The sequence below is a fragment of the Cervus elaphus genome, chromosome 15, assembly GCF_910594005.1.
Source record: "Cervus elaphus chromosome 15, mCerEla1.1, whole genome shotgun sequence".
Lineage (NCBI taxonomy): Eukaryota > Metazoa > Chordata > Mammalia > Artiodactyla > Cervidae > Cervus > Cervus elaphus.
This window is the reverse complement of record NC_057829.1, coordinates 34807394-34816750: the sequence shown is the minus strand read 5'-3', so window position 1 is coordinate 34816750 and position 9357 is coordinate 34807394. Positions and strand designations below refer to the sequence as shown.

At 40.9% G+C, this 9357-nt stretch overlaps 1 pseudogene; it reads left to right on the top strand.

Moving 5' to 3' along the window:
• The first annotated feature begins 996 nt into the window (after positions 1-996).
• LOC122708855 lies at positions 997-1512 on the top strand (annotated as a pseudogene).
• Positions 1513-9357: the final 7845 nt, after the last annotated feature.

Sequence of the window (9357 nt, the reverse complement as noted above, 5' to 3'; positions counted from 1 at the left end):
AAATCAATCCTGAATTATTCATTGGAAGTACTAATGCTGAAGCTGAAGGTCCAATACTTTGGCCACCTGATGCAAAGAACTGACTCACTGGAAAAGACCCTGATGCTGGGAAAGACTGAAGGCAGGAGGAGCAGGGGACAACAGAGGATGAGATGGTTGAATTGCATCAACAATTTTGAAAGAAGCAAGAGAAAATGATTCATCACCTCCAAGAGAGGCTCCACAAGGTTATTAGTGGATTTCTAAGCAGAAACCTTGCAGTCAGAAAGAAGTCGGTTGATATATTCAAAATTCAGAAAGAAAAAAAAGAACTACCAACCATTTGTAATAAGGGCAGAGTGTCTCATCTAGTAACAAGCTGTTTGTCCGTGGAATGATAAGTAACAGATTTAAGGCAAAAAGGATTCAGTTCAATTGGACAGAAGTTTATAATCCTTGGCGACTTGGTCAACACTAGGCACAGAAGTAGAAAACAAAATCCCTTTTCTCAAGGAACCTACAGTGTTTTAGAGAAACTTAATCTTATGTAAGAAAATGAAACAGTATGAGGAAATAACTGTAATGCCATAATGTGATAACAGATTCTGTGACTTTTCATAAATAAGGAATGCTTATGAAATTTGTGGAACTTGAAATATTGGTAGAATTGTGCCAAAAGGAATGAAGGTGACCTTTCTAGATCTCAACCTTGTAACATGAAGAAAACTGTGAATAACTAAAGTTTCAAAATCAACTTGATTAGAAAGAGTCTAGCCTATTCCCTTCATGGATCACAGCCTTGTCATGGCAAAGGAACTTGTGTAACTCAATGAAACCATAAGGCAAGCAGTGCAGGGCCGCTCAAGACACATAGGTCTTCATGCTGTCTTTCATGCTCCAGCTCGGGTCGACCCCAGATGTGCGCATGCTCGGGTATATCCCAGAGGTCGCCTGCACCAGTGTTCAACCACGTGTGGTGTAACTTAGGGCATCTTGTTGTGAAGAAATGGGGACTGAATGGCTCATGCCATCAGGAATTTCAACCTGGTGAACTGAGCAGAATGGGAAATCAGCAGAATGAAGCCTTCCCCAGCTCCCAGGCACCCCTCCACCGTAAACCTCCTGCTAAAGCAAATGAGCAGCCATCTAGAAATTAAGGGAGAAATTGACAGAAAAGATGACAAACTGCTGTCATTACTAAAAGATGTGTATGTTGATTCCTAAGATCCCGTGTCTTCTTTGCAGGTATAGGATGCTGGCACACGTCAGAAGCCTAAGGAGTTCAGGGTGCTGAAAGAACATCAGTTTGACATGATGAACATTAAGAACATTCCCAAAGGGAAAATTTCCATTGTTAGATGCATTGACGCTGCTCAATAATTATAAACTTTATCCAGACACGTGGACTGCTGAGAAGATAGCTGAAGAATACCATCTAGAACACAAGATGTACATTCCCTTCTCAAATATTTTGTTTCTTTTGAAGTCAAAATCTTCCCCCCTGAAGGCAAGAAAGCAATACAATCAAAATGATGAGAATCTTTACAGGACTTTTCCTTTTTGCATCCCTGTGCCCTGTTTATTTTCCTCACTTGTAGCATATTAAATTATATAAATTACAAAAAATAAAAGACAGATGGGTCATAGTTCTGGCAAAATGTGGTGTGCTAGAGTAGGAAATGGCAACTCATTCCAGTAGTCTTGCTTGCAGAACCCCATGGACAACAGTGCTCATTTCACATGCTAGCAAAGTAATGCTCAAAATCTTTAAGCTAGGTTTCAGCAGTACATGAACCGAGAATTTTTAGGTATACAAGCTGGGTTTTGAAGAGGTAGAGGAACCAGAGATCAAATTGCCAGCATTCAATGGATAACAGAGAAAGCAAGAGAATTCCAGAAAAAAAAAAATCTACTTCTGCTTCATTGATTATGCTAAAACCTTTGACTATGTGGATCATAACAAACAGGAAAATTCTTAAAGAGACGGGAATACCAGACCCCCTGATCTGCCTCCTGACAAACTTGTATGCAGGACAAGAAGCAACAACTAGAATGCTTGTGAAATTTGTGGGACTTGAAATATTGGTAGGATTGTGCCAAAAGAAATTAACATAAAATTTCTAGATCACAAACTTGCTACCTCAAGAACACTGTGAAAATTTAAGTTTCAAAATCAGCTTGATTTAGAAAGAGTCTGGCCTATTCCCTTCATGGATCACAGCCTTGTCGTGGCAAAGGGGCTTGTCTAACTCAGTGAACCAGATGTGGAACAATTGACTGCTTCCAAATTGGGAAAGGAGTACACAAGGCTGTATATTGCCACACTGCTTATCTAACTTTTATGCAGAGTCTATCATGCAAAATGCTGGGCTGGATGAATCACAAAGCTGAAGTCAAGACTGCTAAGAGAAGTACCAACATCAGATATGCGGACGATAACCACTAAAATGGAAGAAAGCAGAAAAAGAACTAAAGAGACTGTTGATAAGGATGAAAGAGGAGAGTGAAAAAGCTGGCTTGAAACTCAACATTAAAAATCAAAGATTATAGCATCTGGTCCCATCAGTTCAGTTCAGTCGCTCAGTCGTCTCTGACTCTTTGCGACCCCATGAACCGCAGCACACCCAGCCTCCCTGTCCATCACCAACTCCCGGAGTCACCCAAACTCATGTCCATTGAGTTGGAGATGCCATCCAACCATCTCATCCTCTGTCGTCCCCTTCTCCTCCTGCCCTCAATCTTTCCCAGCATCAGGGTCTTTTCAAATAAGTCAGCTCTTCGCATCAGGTGGCCAAAGTATTGGAGTTTCAGCTTCAACATCAGTGCTTCCAATGAACATTCAGATCTGATCTCCTTTAGGATGAACTGGTTGGATCTCCTTGCAGTCCAAGGGACTCTCAAGAGTCTTCTCCAACACCACAGTTCAAAAGCATCAATTCTTTGGTGCTCAGTTTTATTTATACTCCAATTCTCACATCCATACATGACCACTGGAAAAACCATAGCCCAGACTAGACAGACCTTTGTTGACAAAGTAATGTCTCTGCTTTTTAATATGCTGTCTAGTTTGGTCATAACTTTCGTTCCAAGGAGTAGTCGTCTTTTAATTTCATGGCTGCAATCACCGTCTGCAGTGATTTTGGAGCCCAGAAAAATAAAGTCAGCCACTCTTTCCACTGTTTCCCCATCTATTTGCCATGAAGTGATGGGACCAGATGCCATGATCTTAGTTTCCTGAATGTTGAACTTTAAGTCAACTTTTTCACTCTCCTCTTTCATTTTCATCAAGAGGCTCTTTAGTTCTTTTTCACTTTCTGCCATAAGGGTGGTGTCATCTGCACATATGAAGTTATTGGTATTTCTGCCAGCAATCTTGATTCCAGCTTGTGTTTCGTCCAGCCCAGCATTTCACATGATGTACTCTGCATATAAGTTAAATAAGCATGGTGACAATATACAGCCTTGATGTACTCTTTTCCCAATTTGGAACCCAGTCTGTTGTTCCATGTCCAGTTCTAGCTGTTGCTTCCTCACTTGCATATAGGTTTCTCAAGAGGCAGATCAGGTGGTCTGGTATTCCCATCTCTTGAAGAATTTTCCACAGTTTATTGTGATCCACACAGTCGAAGGCTTTGGTCAATAAAGCAGAAATAGATGTTTTTCTGGAACTCTCTTGCTTTTTCGATGATCCAGCGGATGTTGGCAATTTGATCTCTGGTTCCTCTGCCTTTTCTAAAACCAGCTTGAACACCTGGAAGTTCACAGTTCACGTATTGCTGAAGCCTGGCTTGGAGAATTTTAAGCATCACTTTACTAACGTGTGAGATGAGTGCAATTGTGCAGTAGTTTGAGCATTCTTCGGCATTTCCTTTCTTTGGGATTGAAATGAAAACTGACCTTTTCCAGTCCTGTGGCCACTGCTGAGTTTTCCAAATTTGCTGGCATATTGAGTGCAGCACTTTCACAGCATCATCTTTCAGGATTTGAAATAGCTCAGCTGCAATTCCATCACCTCCACTAGCTTTGTTTGTAGTGATGCTTCCTAGTGCCCACTTGACTTCACATTCCGGGATGTCTGGCTCTAGGTGAGTGATCACACCATCATGATTATCTGGGTCGTGAAGATCTTTTTTGTATAGTTTTTCTGTGTATTCTTGCCACCTCTTTTTAATATCTTCTGCTAGGTCCCTACCATTTCTGTCCTTATTGAGCCCATCTTTGCATGAAATGTTCCCTTGGTATCTCTCATTTTCTTGAAGAGATCTCTAGTCTTACCCATTCTATTGTTTTCCTCTATTTCTTTGCACTGATTGTTGAGGAAGTCTTTCTTATTTCTCCTTGCTATTCTTTGGAACTCTGCATTCAAATGGGGATATCTTTCCTTTTCTCCTTTGCTTTTCACTTCCCTTCTTTTCACAGCTATTTGTAAGGCCTCCTCAAACAGTCATTTTGCTTTTTTGCATTTCTTTTTCTTGGGGATGGTCTTGATTCCTGTCTCCTGTACAATGTCACAAACCTCCAACCATAGTTCATCATATCATGAACTGGTCCCATCACTTCATGGCAAATAAAAAGGGGCAAAGTGGAAGCAGTGACAGGTTTTATTTTCTTGGGCTCTAAAATCATTGCAGACGGTGGCTGCACCCATGAAATTACAAGACACTTGCTCCCTAGAAGAAAAGCTATGACAAACCAAGAATGTGAGAGTTGGACCATAAAGATGGCTGAGCACCAAAGAACTGATGCTTTTTAATTATGTGCTGGAGAAGACTCTTGAGAATCCCTGGCACAGCACAGAGATCAAGCCAATCAATCCTAAAGGAAATCAACCATGAATATTCATTGAAGGACTATTGCTGAAGCTCCAATACTTTGGCCACCTGATGCAAAGAGACAACTCATTGGAAAAGACCCCAATGTGGGAAAAGAGTAAAGGCAAAAGGAAAAGGAATTGGCAGAGGATGAAATGGTTAAATAGCATCACCAACTCAATGAACATGAATTTGAGCAAACTCTGGGAGATAATGGAAGACAAAGGACCCTGGTGTGCTGCAGTCCACAGGGTCAAAGAGTCAGACACAGCTTAGTGACTGAAAAACAAAACAAAACAAACAAACAAACAAAAAAACAAGAATACCATACCCAGCCACAGTGTCCTTCAAAAATAAAAGACAAATACTCTCACAAATAAAATCTGAGGGAGTTCACACTGCTAGGCCTTTTTATAAGAAATGCTAAAAGGAGTTCTTTCAATGAAGTGAAAGAATTACTAGATAAAATAGATGGGGAGACAGTGGAAACAGTGTCAGACTTTATTTTGGGGGGCTCCAAAATCACTGCAGATGGTGACTGCAGCCTTGAAATTAAAAGACGCCTACTCCTTGGAAGGAAAGTGATGACCAACCTAGATAGCATATTAAAAAGCAGAGACATTACTTTGCCAACAAAGGTCCATCTGGTCAAGGCTATGGTTTTCCAGTGGTCATGTATGGATGTGACAGTTGGACTATAAAGAAAGCTGAGTGCAGAAAAATTGATGCTTTTGAACTGTGGTGTTGGAGAAGACTCTTGAGAGTCCCTTGCACTGCAAGGAGGTCCAACCAGTCCATCCTAAAGGAGATCAGTTCTGGGTGTTCATTGGAAGGGCTGATGCTGAAGCTGAAACTCCAGTACTTTGGCCACCTCATGCAAAGAGTTGACTCATTGGAAAAAGCTCTGATGCTGGGAGGGATTGGGGGCAGGAGGAGAAGGGGACGACAGAGGATGAGATGTTTGGATGGCATCACCAACTCGATGGACATGGGTTTGAGTAAACTCTGGGAGTTGGTGATAGACAGGGAGGCCTGGCGTGCTGTGATTCATGGGGTCGCAAAGAGTCGGACACGACTGAGCGACTGAACTGAACTGAACATGAAATTCATGAAACAATAAAGCTCAGTGATAAGAGGAAATATACAGGCAAGTCTAAAATACTTCAATGGTACTATATAAATTACTTTTAGTTCTTGTACAGAATTTAAGAGACTAAAGCATAAAAAAATGTAAAATACGTTGAGGAATATAAAATGAAAAAGGATGCAACTTGTGAGTTCAGTAACATAAGGTGTTGGAGGAAGAGGTAAAATAGGAGTTTTTGTATGAGACTGAAGTTTTTATCAGCTTGAAATAGATTATGTTGCACATAAACTCCACAGTAACCATGAAGAAAATGACTATGAAAGATACTCAAAAGAAAATGAGAACTGAGTCAAAGCATATCAGTACCAAAAAAAAATTTAAAAACACAAAAGAAAAACAGCAAAAGGTCGGGGGGGGAAGCTACAAGAAAAGAGTGAATTCTTCTGTATCAATAGTTACTTTAAGTGTAAGTACATTAAGCTTCTCATCAAAAGACATACAGTAACCAAACAGATTAAATTAAAAAAAAAAAAAAAGCTCCAATAATATAGTGTATTCAAAAGACCAACCTAAGATGGTAACCTAAGATAGTAGCCATATGTATGTTAGACAAAATACACATAAACTCAAAAACTGTCACAAGAAACATATAATGACATTATATAAAGACAAAGGATTTACTCACTAGGAAAATATATCAGTTACAAGTATATATGCCCTGAAAATCAGAGCACACAGATACATGAAGTAAACACCCAATGTGAAGAGCCAACTCATTGGAAAAGACTCTGATGCTGGGAAAGACTGAGGGCAGGAGGAGAAGGGGGCGACAGAGGAGGATATGATGGGATGGCATCATCGACTCAATGGACATGAGTTTGAGCAAACTCCAGCAGCAAAGTTAATGAAGTTAGTGAAGGACAGGGAAGCTTGGTATGCTGCAGTCCATGGGACTGAAAAGAGTCAGACATGACTGAGTAACTGAACAACAACAAAAGGAGAAATTTATAGCAAAACATAATGTTTAGAGAATTCAGTATAGTGTTTTCAACAGTGGATAGAGAAATCAAACAAGATCATTAAGGAAACAGAATTTGAACAACACTATATACCAAATAAATATAACATCACCCAACAGCAGAAAAATTGCCCTCATCTGAAATATACAGGGAACATTCTCCAGGATAGATTACATGTTAGGTTACAAAACAAATACAAATTTAAGAAGACTGAAACCATTACCAAGTATTAATATCTTTTCAGACAAAAATGGAATGAAACTAGAATTCAAAAGTGAAAAGGAAAGCAGAAAATCCACAAAAGGGAGGTTAAATGACATAGTTGATATACAATGTTCCATAAGTTGCAGGTATACAATATAGTGAGTGATTCACTATATTTTTTAAGGTTATGCTCCATTTATAGTTATTATAAAATATTAGCTATATCCAATTTATAGTTATTATAAAATATTGGCTATATCCCATGTTGTACAATGTATCTTTGTAGTTTATTTTATTCCTAATAGTTTGTATCTCTCCTTCTTTCCCTCTCCCCATTCGTAACAACTAATTTGTTCTATATATCCATGAGTCTGTTTTACATTATATTCACTAGTTTGTTGCATTTTCTAGATTCCATATATGTGATATCATGCAGAGTTTACCTTTCTCTCCCTGATTTACTTCACTTAGTATAATAGCATCCAAGTCCATTCATGTTGCTGCAAATAACTAAATTTCATTCTCTTTTTATGACTGAACAGTATTCCATTCATATATATGCCACATCTCCTATATTCATTCATCTGTTCGTAAACACTTAGGTTGCTTCCATATCTTGGCTATTTTAAGTAATGCTGCTATAAACATTGGGGTGCATTTATCTTTTCAAATTAGTGTTTATGTTTCTTCTGGATATCCAGAAGTGGAATTGATGGATCATATGTTTAATCAATTTTTAGTTTTGTTTTTTTTTTAGAAACCTCCATAATGTTTTTCACAGTGGCTGCACCAACTGACATTCCCACCAACCTTGTACATGGGTTCCCTTTTCTCCACATCATCACCAGTATTTGTCATTTGTGTTCTTTTTCATAATAGCCAGTCTGACAGGTGGGCTTCCAGGTGGTGCTAGTGGTAAAGGACCCACCTGCAAATGGGAGATGCGGGTTTGATCCTTGGGTTGGGAAGATCCCCTGGAGAATGACATGGCAATCCACTCCAGTATTCTTGCCTGGAGAATCCCATGGACAGAGGAGCCTGGAGGGCTACAGTCCATAGGGCCGCACAGAGTCGGACACAACTGAAGCAACTTAGCATGCACATTCTGACAGGTGCTAACACCTCATTGTGGTTTAGATTTACATTTCCCTGATGTTTACCAATCAAGCAAGACATTTTGAACAACCAATCCATCAAAGAAGAAATCAAGAAATGGAAAATACTTTATACAAAAAAAGTGAAAACACCACATACCAGAATTGATTGGCTACAGCATAGTTAAGAAAGAAGTTTATAATAAACACCTATATTAAAAAGGAAAAAGAGGGAGGAGCCAAGATGGCAGAGGAATAGGACGGGGAGACCACTTTCTCCCCTACAAATTCATCGGAAGAACAATTGAACGCAGAGCAAACTTCACAAAACAACTTCTGATTGCTAGCTGAGGTCATCAGGCGCCCAGAAGAGCAGCCCATTGTCTTCGAAAGGAGGTAGGACAAAATATAAAAGATAAAAAGAGAGACAAAAGAGCTAGGGACGGAGATCCATCCCAGGAAGGGAGTCTTAATAGAGGAAGTTTCCAAACACCAAGAAACCCTCACACTGGCGGGTCTGGGGGAAGTTTTTGAATCTTGGAGGGCAACCTAACTGGGAGGGGAAAAATAAATAAAACCCACAGATTACGTGCCTAAAAGCAACTCCCAGCAGAAAAGTACCCCAGATGCCCGCATCCGCCACCAGCAAGTGGGGGCAGAACAGAGAGGAGCGGGCAGCCTTGCTTAGGGTAAGGACCGGGCCTGAGTGCCCTGAGGGCAATCAGAGGGAGCTTTTGTGAGTTACCAACTGAAACTGTGGGACAGCAAAAGAGAGAGAGAGAAAATTAACCGGCCGGAACACACTGCCGGCCGTTCACAGTACAAAGGGACCGAGCAAGTCCAGAGGAGCTAGCCAGCTGCGGACCGGCCCAGCCCCGCCAGAGGCAGGAGGCAGCGGGGAGGGGAAAGGGGCAGGCTCGGCCCCAAGGACTGCATCCCCTACCACACTGCAAACAGGCCTACAGTTCCTAACCAAAGACTTCCTGAGATTCTGGATGGTCAACATCCGCCAGGAGGGTCGTGGCTAGACACAGGGCGCACGCATCCGACTGGCGCGGGTGGGGACTGGGGCTAGTGATGCAGAGGGGAGAAGGCACATGCACCCAACTGGCACGGGTGGAAACTGAGGCTGGGACTGCAGAAGGGAGAAGGCGCGCCACACC